Consider the following 15,000-nt stretch of genomic DNA (forward strand, 5'->3'; position numbering starts at 1 on the left):
GTATGTTTTTTAAAAAGCATTAAACAACCTAAAATAATAATAAAAAATCTGTAGAACCCTAAAAAGACACGAAAAAACCTTAAGTCTAAAAAACCAGAAATGTTGATGTGAATAATTCCAGTACTTTGGGAGGTAGAGGTACAAACCCTAAAAATTGCCCTAAAATTCAACAAAACCTCAAGAACCCTAAAAAGACCCCAAAAATTATAAAACCATTTTGTGAAACAATGTGCTATAGTATTTGAAGACTCATAAAGTGATGATCAATGTCATAAAATGTACCCCTTTGACCCAATGGGCTCTCATAAAAATAAAATAAAAATACAAAAATAAAAATCCCTTCTGTTCAGGAACTCATGGGATATTTTTTATTTAAATATGACAAGCAGGTGCAGGGGGAGTCCCAGGGTCCTGAAGTCAATGATGAAGCCTCTGATGGAGGCCAGAGAGGCGAGGTCCAGGGGCAAGAAGTGAGCTGCAGGGGTCGGGGCCAGGGGGTAAAAGTTTTTAAGTCACTCAGGCCCAGGGCAGGAAATGCATGTCATGGGAGGGGCCTGTGACGTCAGCCTCCTTCAGTATTTCTCCAATTCAACCAATGATGCTGTCCACTAGTTCTTATATCCTGACTATTCTATTATTTTGTTGAATTTATACATCTGATCTAAGAGCTTTCTAGAAGGTCTCTAGAGGTTTTTCGTGTCAGGTTATGCTATTTATTACTAAAATTATTTGACTTCAAATTTCTCTATTTGAATCACTTTTATTATTTTTTTTGCCTTGCTCTCTATGCAAGATTCATAATAAATTCCTTTAAAAAAATAACTACAATTCTATTCAAAATAGGTGTTTCTCAGCCATTCAGTGTTCCTCAGGTGAGAATTCTTTGTTTAGCTCTGAGCCCCATTTTTTAATGGGGTCCTTTGATTTTCTGGAGTCCACCCTCTTGAGTTCTTTATATATATTGGATAATAGTCCCCTATCTGATTTAAGATAGGTAAAGATCTTTTCCCAATCTGTTGGTGACCTTTATGTCTTATTGATGGTGTCTTTTGCCTTGTAGAAGCTTTTCAGTTTCATGAGGTCCCATTTATCAATCCTCGATCTTACAGCACAGGCCATTGCTGTTCTATTCACTTTATTAAATACTATTGGAGAGAGTACATGACCTTGTTTCTTGATTTTAGTTGTTTGAGTTTTTAGAGACTGGGTTTCTCTGGCTGATCAAGAACTCCCTCTGTAGACCAAGCTGGTCTTGAACTCAAAAATCCTTCTAACTGTTTCTCCCAGTTGCTGGGATTTAAGTCATGGGCCACCACTGCTACAAACTCACACACACACACACACAAACACACACACACTCACACACACACACTAAATTTATATATACATATATTTATATATACATATATATATTATATATATATACATATATATATTATATATATACATATATATATACATATATATGTATATATATATATATGTATATATATATATGTATATATATATAATCAGTTCATAGATGTACTGTGCAAACAGGTAAAACTGTGTTCTAGGAATTTCAGACTTGTCAGGAATAGTCTAATTCTAAAAGGAATAATACATGACATGTATAGTATAATCTTACTGTTCTTAACAGCAGTTCTGGAAGATGAGTAGCATTATTTGTATGTGCGTCCAAACATCCTAATAATCATATTACATTCAACAACACTTTGACAAAGGAGACTCCAGAACTTCTGCTAAAATGGGACTTGCATAATTGTAAAGTGCCCTGTTCAGATATGGTAGATCCTATGCACATCTGCACAGATGGGGAAGGTCTTAATGTGTCTTGTGTACCTGTGCAAGACTTGCCTGTGGCTTCAGAATGAGGGCAAGGGCCTAGAGATACCTCTGTAGATGTGGCCTCTCCTAGAGCATCATGGACATATTTGAGAGATCTAAGAGACTCTTGGGCAGGTAGGGAGATTTCTAGCCCTACTTGTGTACTCATGGAATTTCCAAGAAAACTTTCTTCAGCTGGAGAAGGGGATAACAACTTCTGTCTAGAAGTATCAGGTGTCTTAGCCAACTTGATGGTCAAAACAGGTTCCACGGGGCCTTTTGAAGATGAAGTAGAGCCCATAGCTTTCTGGGCATTTGGAAGATATTCTGGAGACGTGTTGGCATGGAGAAGGACCAACGGCCCTTTGTCCATGTGGACAAGAGTCTATAGCATGTTGTGTATTTGGGGAAGATGGTTGATCCTCTTGAGGAGATAGGGTAGTTCTCATAGTCTCCTGTGAAATTTGGGGAGGCCCTATGGATTCTTGTGCACAGGTAGAATCCAAGGAATTCCCTTCTTTAGCTGTACAGGATGCTACAGACTCTTGTGTGTGCAAATCACGTCCCATAGCATCTTGTTCACATTGGATTGGATCCAGAACCTCTGTACAGATGGAATCTGTCCTAGAACATCTTTTGTAGATGTGTCACAACCACGAGTCCTTTCTAAAGATGGGACTGTGGCTATAATTCCTTTTGTAGAGGTATCCTGTCCTACAATCCCTTTATGTGATAGGGTAATACTCAGAGAATCCTGTACAGGTTTTGGAAATCCTAGCATCTTTGGTGTATATGGGGAATTCTTTACAGCCTCTCCTACAGATACATAATGTACCAGCGCCCCCAAGGGCTGCATGGAGGGTTGTATGGTCTCAGCACACTGTACAAAGATGGAGCTTGTTTGGCTCCCTGGAAGCATTTTGGCAGAATCTCGGCTGTTTGGGACCTGATGACAAGTCTGGAGGGCCCTTTTGGCTGGTGGGGGATATTTGAATAATTCTTGATCAGATAGGAACTTTCTGAGGACCCATTGTTTGGAGAGAGCATCTTTCAGTCCTCTGCTAGAATGAGAATGTTCAGGGTCACTTTTCATAGCAGGAGAATGATTTAATCTTCTTTTCTGTGGGAGAGCAGATTTAAGAACATGTCTTTGATGCTCTTCCATAGAGGGGGATAATCCTAGTGGCCCCCTTACAGATAGAGAATGTTTCAGAACCCCTGGCGAAGATGTTGATGGTTCTAGTTCACTTTGTGTTTGTGCAGAAGGCACAAGAGTCCCTTTGGACGACTCGGGAGTTTCTATCACATCTAGCCTATGTGTGAAACTTTCAAGAGCCCCTTCTAAGGATGGCAAAGGTCCTTGAGCTCCTGGTATAAGTGTGGAAATTTTTGTCTCTGATTGGGCAGATATGAGCGGTTTGAGGCTCACTTGGGGAATCATGTTTGCATTTCTTTCCCTTTGGACTGTAAGAAATGATCCGAGCCCGTTTTTTAATGGTAGAGGACTTTGAAAGCGCTCTTGGTTTAAAGGGGAAGTTCTGAAATCCCCTTGGTCAGCATGGTCAGGTCTCACACTAACTTTACTAGAAACAGATTGCATAGAGCACTTTGGGGGAGAAGGGGAACATCTTTGGCTGTCTTTGTGACAGGACTTATCTCCATGCTCTGCTTTGGCAGCTGTCAAAAATGTTGAACTCTCTTGGGGAAAGGAGATGGAACTCGGTGCATTTGGGACAAAGGAGAAATCTCTGACGTTACCTTTGGGAGAAGGAGGTTTGGATCCCTCCTTGTCTGATGGGGCCTGTGGTAGGTCCCCTTGAACAGAGGAGTCTTGTCCAACATGCTTTGGAGGAGAATTGGAAAGATGAGAGTTAGGTAGGGTAGGGGACATCCTTTTAGAACTCCTTCTGGAAGAGGAGGCATGTATGATTTTCCTTTCAGCACAAGTGGGAAGTCTTTGGGATGCTTGGGCAGAAGTGGAATGTCCCATAGACTCTTGGAAATATCTGGTTAGTTCCAGAACATCTTGGGTTGATAGGGACAGTCCCTGAGCATGTTGGGTGGATAGCGACAGTCCCTGAGCATCTTGGGGAGAAGTGGATGATCCCAGATCTTCCTGGCTAAATCGGGAAGGGTGTGGGGAACCTTGAATGTGCAGGGAAATTACCTGTCCATGTTGTCCAGCAGAAGATGGCCCATGCACTGAGTGATCTTCTTTGAACTTTTGACTGACATCTCCTGCCCCATGTTTAAAAGATGTTGCAGGCACTCTGGCACCCAACTGGTCAAAATCCATAGGTTCTTCAAACACAGTGGATATAGACTGGCTTCTTGTCACCTTCCCAGGGATGGGCACAGAAGAGGAGGCTACTCTTTTTCTGGTGGCGGGCTGTAAAACAGATGGTCTGGTATCCCTGGTCAGTGGGTGACTCGTGCTCTCTGGAACCTTCAGAGGATGTGTAAGTGTCCATTTTTTTGTTCTTTTTTAGATCTTTCAAAGGGTCCGAGGTCCTCTTCTTGGCCGAAGCCTTGATAAGAGCTTTGAGTTTCACTAGCTTTTCTGTCACATGCGCATCAGGTGTTTTGAATCTCTGGTCTTCATAGGGATTTGGGCACCTGAACTTTTACCCAGTTGGTCTAAGGGGCCCTGGAGTAGCAAAGTCCCTCGGGTCTCTGCTTGTCAAGTGCTGACCCTGTTGGGGTAAGGTGTTACCATCTGGTTGGGGGACAGTGAAGGGGGTCCAAGGCTGTGGAGGCTGGGAAACCGACAGTCTGTGGTCAGAGGGTAAAGTCCAGGCTGAGGCTTGCTGCCCCCTCTCCACACGTCTGGCCATTTAATTGTGAAGGACATTGTTCAAGAAACATGAAATGGGCCACTGCCCATGAGAGGGGCAGCGAATGTACTTGCAAATGGTTACTCGAGGCTAAATAAATAAATAAATAAATAAATAAATAAATAAATAAAATAAACACTTAAGCAGCTTCCTCTGAGAGAGGCTCTCTCTCCCTAGAACTGTGAAAGTGTCCTGAAGGCCAAGCACACAGAACTAGAGTGGCCATTGGCCTCAGGAATCAAGCAAACCTCGAGAATCGCAGTCCTCATGCCTGCACGGGCCAGTCCCGAGCCTGGAGGGAGGCTGTCCTCATGCCTGAATGGGCCAGTCCTGAGCCTTGAAAGTGAGTGTCCTTGCGCCTGCACGCGTCAGTCCTCAGCTGGAAATTGGCTGTCGTCAAGCCTGCACTGGCCAGTCTAGAGCCCGTGGAGAAGCTGTCCTTGTGCCTGCACTGGCCAGTTCTGATCTTCCTCACTTTGCAGTTCTGCTTGAGGTAGTAATGCAATCATCCAAGCTTTCTGAATGAGGAGGGACGCTGAGGAGCCCCTTCTTTTGGGTTCAGAGTGCTACTTGGTCCGTTGTTTTAGTGATTTTCATTTCTTATTAGGCTTCAGGGTATTTTTAGCATTTTACTGTTTCTATTTTTTGTTTTTTTGAGTTTTTTTTTTCTTTTTTTTAATTTAAGAATTATATTTTTGGGGTTTAAGAGTTTTAGTGTTAGCAGGCAGTGGTGACCTTGCCTTTAATCCTACACTTGGGAGGCAGAGGTAGATAGATTTAAGAGTTCAAGGTTATCATGGTCTACAGAGGACGCTCCAGGACAGCCAGGGTAACACAGAGAAACCCCGTCTCCAAAACTCAAAAAAAAAAAAAATTAAGAAGAAGAAAGAAAGAAAGAAAGAAAAGAGAGAGAGACAGAAAGAGAGAGAGAGAAAGAGAGAGAGAAAGAAAGAAAGAAAGAAAGAAAGAAAGAAAGAAAGAAAGAAAGAAAGAAAGAAAGAAAGAAAGAAAGAAAAGAAGAAAAAATAAGTTTAGTGATATTTTTGGCTTCTTGTGTGTTTTTTTAAGTTTTTAGGATTTTTTTAGTGTTTGTAGGGTTTTTAGAAGAGTGTTTTAGAGTGTTTATTTGTCTTTTTTTTTCAGGCTTCTAGTGTATTTTTAGTATTTTTTTCTGTTTCTTTAAATGATTTTAGTGTGTTTTAGGGTTTTGAGGTTTTATTTATCCTTCAGGTTTTTTTTTTTATTTTTTGTTTTTTTTTTTTTTTTTTTGCATTATAGTGGTTTTCTTAGGTTATTTTGCTGTTCTTGTTCTTGAATACTTATTTAAAATTTGAGTGTTTTTAATTTTGGTGTTTCATAGTTTTAGTGTTGCCAAGCAATGGCGGCCCATGCCTTTAAACCCAGCAATTGGGAGAAAAAGGTAGGGAATTTTTGAGTTCAAGGCTAGTCTGGTCTACAAAGGGAGCTCCAGGACAGCCAGGGATACACAGAGAAAAACAGTCTCCAAAAAACTCAAAAAAAAAAAAAAAAGGAAGAAAGAAAAGAAAAGAAATATAAAGAAATTAAGAAATAAAATAAGCCTTCAGGTCCACTCCAGCATTTGGGTGCATTGCCCGGGGAGTCTGCTGACACATGCAAGGATGCACACAGGATCCCCCATGGGATCCTAAGATCTCTGGTGCTTGGAATACAGCGTCTGCACCAATCCATTAGTGCAGGACCTGAGATTGCATTAATTAGGGAGGCAGATACCCAGCCTAAACAGGGGCAAAAGTCCCTTCCAGTCCACCCTAGCACTGGGGTTCCTTTCACGTGGAGTTTCGGGACACCCCCAAGTTCCTCACAGGACCCTCCACGGGATCTTAAGACCTCTGGTGAGTGGAACACAACCTCTGCCAGGCAGGTTCGAACAACTGATATCTGGCCACCTTCTGTGCAAGAAGAGAGCTTGCCTGCAGAAAGTACTCTGACCACTGAAGCTAAGGATAGAGCTAGTCTGCTGATAGAGGCTAACAGAGTCACCTGAGGAACAAGCACCTATCACAGACAACTATAACAACTAGCTTCAGAGATTACCAGACGGCGAAAGGCAAACATAAGAATCCTACTAACAGAAATCAATTCCACTAACCATCATCAGAAAGTAGCACTCCCAATCACCTAGTCCTGGGCACCCCAAAACATTCAAAAAGCAAGACCCAGACTTAAAAGCATAACTCATGGTGATGGTAGAGGACATCAATAAGGACTTTAATAACTCATTAAAGAAATACAGGAGTACACAGCTAAACAGGGAGAAGACCTTAAAGAGGAAACAGAAAAATTCCTAAAAGAATTGCAGGAAAACATGACCAAACAGGTGATGGAATTGAATAAAGCCATGCAAGACATAAAAAGGGAAGTAGACACAATAAAGAAAACCCAAAGTGAGGCAACGCAGGAGATAGAAACCCTAGGAAAGAAATCTGGAACCATAGATGCAAGCATCAGCAACAGAATGCAAGAGATTGAAGAGAGAATTTCAGGTGAAGAAGATTCCATAGAGAACATCGGCACAATAATCAAAGAAAATACAGGTCGATACCACTGTCTTCTGCGAGAGATAATTTCGACCCGGAGCTCCTCTATTATGGCTCCACCATGTGGTCGACACCTCTGTCTCCTGTGGGAGATATGTGTCGGCCAGAGCTCCGTCATCAAATTACCACATGCTTTTACATTAAGATGGTCGTCTGTTCGTGATTCTTGGATGCACACCGAACAGGAATTGAGTGGGTGTTTCCCCACTAGGTTCTTTCATTTGGAGGTTCCACGGAGATCTGCATGACCCAGGAAACCCGAAAGACCCATTGGAGCTGCATGCAGCTACAGGGCCGTACTGAGAACTTCAGCAAAAGTGGCATGCACTGGCCGAGACAAGGCGCTACGTGGGAAACTGTGGCCCAGGAACACCGATATGGAGGTTTCCCTGGGATGCCTGCCCCACCACCACCACACATTTCACCACCTGCGGGACGGGCAAGAAAAGAAAGAGGGGCGAGGCCTGAGGGGGGTCCCACAGCGCTGACCTCTCCTGGCTTCCTAGGGCCAACTAGAGTCACCTCTTCTGCCGCCTTCCCCTGCATCCCCGAGTTGGCCTGGCACAGCCATCTGTGAGAGCTGCCTTCCCTTCCCTGCCTCACATGTTTTCTCTTCTAGGGTGGTCTCACCCTAAGCTGCTAACCGCGAGGGAGATATCTGCCCACTTAAAACTTCTGTCCCAGGTAAAGAGCAAATACAAGTCTAATCACCAGGCTCTGACAAATGCATATAGAGGACTAGAAAAAGGTGAGCTTAGATTGTAAGAAAAAGCAAAGCTTCGGCAGACTGAGGAGAAATAGATAATAGTAAAAATAGAGATAAAAGAGATTAGAGAGGTCCGAGATGAGAGAGATACCCCAAATGAAAAATATTTAGAGTAAAACCAGTAAGTAAGAGGCAGAAAAGGCATATTTCAAACGGAGAGAGAGAGAGAGAGAGAGAGAGAGAGAGAGAGAGAGAGAGAGAGAGAGAGAGAGAGAGAGAGAGAGGCGAGAGGCAAAAAAAGAGAAGATAAGAGGGATTGTAAACAAGAGAGAAATTTGACTAGAATCTTGGCCACAGTGATAAGAGAAAAAGAAAAAAACAAGATCTAGACAAGAAATCTGGGCAACAGAAGACTGAGCCTCAGCTAAAAAGGCTCAGCTGTTTCAGATTAAAGTTACTTATTTAAAATACACCTTTGGAGTTGGGAAGCAGTGGCTAAATAAAGACAAAAAAAAAAAAAGTCTATAACTACACCAAGGCAAGTAAGAAAATTCTTGGGCACCACTGGTTTCTGCAGGCTCGGGATACCTGGGTTGGCTACCTTAGCTGCCCGTTGTACCCCCTAACCAAGGAAGGGGAAGTGTCTGTGTAGACCCCAGATCACCAGAAAGCCTTTAGTGAAATAAAAAAAGGCCCTAATGATGGCCAGCCTTTGCCTGACCTAACCAAGCCTTTCACTCTTTATGTAAAAGAGAGATCACTGGTCACCAAAAGAATCCATACACAGACTTTAGGACTTTGAAAAAGGCCAGTGGCTTACCTATCCATGAAGTTAGACCCTGTTGCCAGCAGGTGGTTTTCTTGCCTACAAGCTACTGCTGCAATAGCTCTACTTATCAAAGATGCTGATAAGCTCACTTTGGGACAGCAAATAACTGTAGTGGCACCCCACACACTTAAAAGCATTATCCAAAACCCTCCTGACTGATAGATGACTACCAACGCTCCTGTGACACATTATCAGAGCTTTTTGTTAACTGAACTAGTGAACTTCGCTCCACCTGCTGTCCTCAATCTCTATCCTACTGCCCAAGACTTCACATACTCATCCCTGCGCTGACATTCTGATAGAAAAAACTGGTACTCAAAATGATCTGAAGGATCAGATCATTCTTGGTCTGAGAGTTCAAGCTGGTACACAAATGGCAGGAGCCTTACAGTTAAAAGACTGAGATGGCCAATGTGATAGCCAAAAAGATCCTAAAAGAAATCTTCCCGAGGTAATGGACCAGCCTTCCTTGCCCAGGTAAATCAAGGACTGGCCAAGATATTAGAGATTAGTTAAAAGTTACATTGTGCATACAGGCTCCAAAGCTCAGGACAGGTAAAAAAATAAATAAATAAAAAAAAATTCTAAAAGAAAAAAAAAAAAAAGAAAATACAAAACGCAAAAGGATCCTAACTCAAAACATCCAGGAAATCCAGGACACAATGAGAAGACCAAACCTACAGATAATAGGAGTTGATGAAAATGAAGATTTTCAACTTAAAGGGCCAGCAAACATTTTCAACAAAATTATAAAAGAAAACTTCCCAAACCTAAAAAATGACATGCCCATGAACATACAAGAAGCCTACAGAACTCCAAATAGACTGGACCGGAAAAGAAATTACTCCTGACAAAATAATCAGAATAACAAATGCACTAAATAAAGATAGAATATTAAAAGCAGTAAGGGAAAAAGATCAAGTAACATATAAAGGCAGGCCTATTAGAATTACAACATTCTTCTCATCAGAGACTATGAAAGCCAGAAGATCCTGGACAGATGTCATGCAGACCCTAAGAGGAAACAAATGCCAGCCCAGGATACTATACCTAGCAAAACTCTCAATTACTGTAGATGGAAAAACCAAAGTATTCTATGATAAAACCTATTTCACAAAATATCTTTCAATGAATCCAGTGCTTCAAAGTATAATAAAGGGAAAACACCAATATAAGAACGGAAACTAATACCAACAAAAGCAAGAAAGTAATCCTTCAACGAACGTAAAAGAAGACAGCTGCAGGAACAGAATCCTAACTTTAAACAACAAAAATAACAGGAAGCAACAATTAATTTTATGTAATTTCTCTTAACATCAATGTACTCAATTCCCCAATAAAAACACATAGACTAATATACTGGCTGCCCCAACAGAATCCAACATATTGCTGCTTATAGGAAACACAATTCACGGAAAAAGGCAGACACTACCTCAGAATGAAAGGCTGGAAAACAATTTTCCAAGCAAATGGTCTGAAGAAAAAGCTGGAGTAGCCATTCTAATATCGAATAAAATCGACTTCCAACCCAAATTTATCAAAAAAGACAAGGACGGAAACTTCATACTCATCAAAGGTAAACTCCTCCAAGAGAAACACTCAATTCTGATTATCTATGCTCCAAATGCAAGGACAGCCGCATTCATTAAAGATGCTTTAGTAAAGCTCAAAGCACACATTGCACCTCACACAATAATAGTGGGAGACTTCAACACACCACTTTCATCAATGGACAGATCGTGAAAACAGAAACTAAACAGAGACACAGTGAAACTAAGAGAAGTTATGAAACAAATGGACCTAACAGATATCTACAGAACATTTTATCCTAAAACAAAAGTATATACCTTCTTCTCAGCACCTCATGGGACATTCTCCAAAACTGACCATATAACTGGTCACAAAACAGGCCTCAAAAGATATAAAAATATTGAAATTGTCCCATGCATCTTATCAGATCACCATGGACTAAGGCTGATCTTCAATAACAACATAAATAATAGAAAGCCAACCTTCACGAGGAAACTGAACAACACTCTTCTCAATGATACCTTGGTCAAGGAAGGAATAAAGAAGGAAATTAAAGACTTTTTAGTGTTTAATGAAAATGAAGCCACAACATACCCAAACCTATGGGACACAAAGAAAGCATTTCTAAGAGGGAAACTCATAGCTCTGAGTGCCTCCAAAAAAAAAAAAAAACAAACAAAACAAAACAAAAAAAAAAAAAAAAAAAAAAAAACCCAAAACTAGAGAGAGCACACACTAGCAGCATGACAAAACATCTAAAGGCTCTAGAACAAAAGGAAGCAAATTCACCCAAGAGGATTAGACAGCTGGAAATAATCAAACTCAGGGGCGAAATCAACCAACTGGAAACAAGAAGAACTATTAACAGAATTAACCAAACGAAGAGTTGTTTCTTTGAGAAAATCAACAAGATTGATAAACCCTTAGCCAGACTCACTATAGGGCACAGGGACAGCATCCTAATTAACAAAATCAGAAATGCAAAGGAAGATAATCAACATATCCTGAAGAAATCCAAACACTATCAGATCCTTCTACAAAAGGCTACACTAAAAAAAAAAAACTGGAAAACCTTAACCAAATGGATAAATTTCTTTTTTTTTTTTTTTTGGTTTTTCGAGACAGGATTTCTCTGTATAGTCCTGGCTGTCCTGGAACTCACTTTGTAAACCAGGCTGGCCTCGAACTCGGAAATCTGCCTGCCTCTGCCTCCCAAGTGCTGGGATTAAAGGCGTGCGCCACCACGCTCGGCTGAAATGGACAAATTTCTAGACAGATACCAGATCAAGTTAAGGATCTAAACATTCCCATATCCCCTAAAGAAATAGTATCAGTCATTAATAGTCACCCAGCCAAAAAAAGCCCAGGAGCAGATGGGTATAGTGCAGAGTTCTATCACACCTGCAAAGATCTAATTTCAATTCTGCACAAACTGTTCCACAAAATAGAAGTAAAAGGTACGCTACCCAACTCATTCAATGAAGTCACAATTACTCTGATTCCTAAACCACAAAAAGATTGAACAAAGATAGAGAACTTCAGACCAATTTCCCTTATGAATATTGATGCAAAAATACTCAATAAAATTCTCGCTAAACGAATCCAAAAAAACATTAAAGCAATCATCCATACTGACCAAGGAGGTTTTATTCCATGGATGCAGGGATGGTTTAATATACAGAAATCCATCAATGTAATCCGGTATATAAACAAACTCAAAGACAAAAACGACATGATCATCTCGTTAGATGCGGAGAAAGCATTTGACAAAATCTAACACCCATTTATGATAAAAAATCTGGGAAAGATCATTAATTCAAGGCCCATACCTAAACCTGATAAAAGCAATCTACAGCAAACCCGAAGCCAACATCAAAGTAAATGGTGAGAAGCTCTAAGCAATCCCACTAAAATCAGGGACTTAACAAGGCTGTCTACTCTCTCCCTACCTATTCAACATTGTACTTGATGTCCTAGCCAGAGAAATTAGACAACAAAAGGAGATCAAGGGGATACAAATTGGAAAAGATGAAGTTAAAATATCAATTTTTGCGGATGATATGATAGTATATATAAGTGACCCTAAAAATTCCACCAGAGAACTCCTAAACCTGATAAACAGCTTCGGTGAAGTAGCTGGATATAAAATTAACTCAAACAAGTCAATGGCCTTTCTCTACACAAAGGATAAACAGGCTGAGAGAGAAATTAGGGAAAAAACACCCTTCTCAATAGTCACAAATAAGCCGGGCGTGGTGGCGCACGCCTTTAATCCCAGCACTCGGGAGGCAGAGGCAGGCGGATTTCTGAGTTCGAGGCCAGCCTGGTCTACAAAGTGAGTGCCAGGACAGCCAGGGCTACACAGAGAAACCCTGTCTCGAAAAACCAAAAAAAAAAAAAAAAAAAAAAGTCACAAATAATATAAAATACCTTGGCGTGACTAAACTAAGGAAGTGAAAGATCTCTATGATAAGAACTTCAAGTCTCTGAAGAAAGAAATTAAAGAAGATCTCAGAAGATGGAAAAATCTCCCATGCTCATGGATTGGCAGGATCAACATTGTAAAGATGGCTATCTTGCCAAAAGCAATCTACAGATTCAATGCAATCCCCATCAAAATGCCATCTCAATTCTTCAACGAATTACAAAGAGCAATCTGCAAGTTCATCTGGAATAACAAAAAACCTAGGATAGCAAAAACTCTTCTCAAGAATAAAAGAACCTCTGGTTGGATCACCATTCCTGACCTAATGCTGTACTACAGAGCAATTGTGATAATAACTGCATGGTACTGGTATAGTGACATACAAGTAGACAAATGGAACAGAATTGAAGACCCAGAAATGAACCCACACACCTATGGTCATTTGATCTTCGACAAGGGAGCTAAAACCATCCAGTGAAAGAAAGACAGCATTTTCAACAAATGGTGCTGGCACAACTGGTGGTTATCATGTAGAAGAATGTGAATATATCCATTCTTATCTCCTTGTACTAAGGTCAAATCTAAGTGGATCAAGGAACTCCACATAAAACCAGAGACAGTGAAACTTATAGAGGAGAAAGTGGGGATAAGCCTCGAAGATATGGGTACAGGGGAAAAATTCCTGAATAGAACAGCAATGGCTTGTGCTGTAAAATTGAGGATTGACAAAAGGGACCTCATGAAACTGCAAAGCTTCTGCAATGCAAAAGACACTGTCAATAAGACAAAAAGGCCACCAACAAATTGAGAAAGAATCTATACCTATCGTAAATCAGATAGGGGACTAATATCCAATATATATAAAGAACTCAAGAAGGTGGACTCCAGAAAATCAAATAACCCCATTAAAAAATGGGGCTCAGAGCTAAACAAATAATTCTCACCTGGGGAATACTGAATGTCAGAGAAGCACCTTGTCTTAGTCAGGGTTTCTAATCCTGCACAAGCATCATGACCATGAAGCCAGTTGGGGGAGGAAAGCGTTTATTCGGCTTACACTTCCATGCTGCTGTTCATTACCAAAGGAAAACAGGACTGGATCTCAAGCAGGTCAGGAAGCAGGAGCTGAGCAGAGGCCATGGAGGGATGTTCTTTTACTGGCTTGCTTTCTCTGGCTTGCTCAGCCTGCTCTCTCATAGAACCAAGACTACCAGCACAGAGATGACACCACCCACAAGGGGCCTCCCCCCTTGATCACTAATTGAGAAAATGCCTTACAGTTGTATCTCATGGAGGCATTTCCCAACTGAAGCTCCTTTCTCTGTGATAACTCCAGCTGTGTGAAGCTGACACAAAACTAGCCAGTACACACCTGAAAAAATGTTCAACATCCTTAATCATCAGAGAAACGCAAATCAAAACAACCCTTAGATTCCATCTCAAACGTGTCAGAATGGCTAAGATCAAAAATTCAGGTGACAGCAGATGCTGGCGAGGATGTGGAGAAAGGGGAACACTCCTTCATTGTTGGTTGGATTTCAAGCTTTACAACCACTCTGGAAATCTGTCTGGCAGTTTCTCAGAAAATTGACCATAGTACTACCAGAGGATCCCGCAATACCTCTCCTGGGCATACATCCAGAAGATATGCAAACCAGTAAGAAGGATAGATGCTCCATTATGTTCATAGCAGCCCTATTTAAAATAGCCAGAAGCTGGAAAGAAAACAGATGCCCCTCAAAACAGGAATAGATACAGAAAATGTGATATATTTACACAATGGAGTACTACTCAGCTATTAAAAAGAATGAATTTATGAAATTCCTAGGAAAATGGTTGAGCCTGGAGGGCATCATCCTGAGTGAGGTAACATAATCACAAATGAACTCAAATGATATGGACTCACTGATAAGTGGATATTAGCCCAGAAACTTAGCATACCCAAGATACAAGAGACAATTTGTAAAACATATGAAATTGAAAAATGAAGATCAAAGTGTAGACACTTTGCCCGTTCTTAGAATTGGGAGCAAAATACCCATGGAAGGAGTTACAGAGATAAAGTTTGGATCTGAGACAAAAGGATGGACCATCTAGAGACTGCCATATCCAGGGATCCATCTCATAATTAGCCTACAGACGATGACACCATTGCATACACTTGCAAGATTTTGCTGAAAGACCCTGATATAGCTGTCACTTGTGAGACTATGCTGGGGCCTAGCAAACACAGAAGTGGATGTTCACAGTTAGCTATTGGATGGAGAACG

Source organism: Mus caroli, unplaced genomic scaffold (genome assembly GCF_978045245.1).
Source record: "Mus caroli unplaced genomic scaffold, Mus_caroli_1 scaffold_22, whole genome shotgun sequence".
Lineage (NCBI taxonomy): Eukaryota > Metazoa > Chordata > Mammalia > Rodentia > Muridae > Mus > Mus caroli.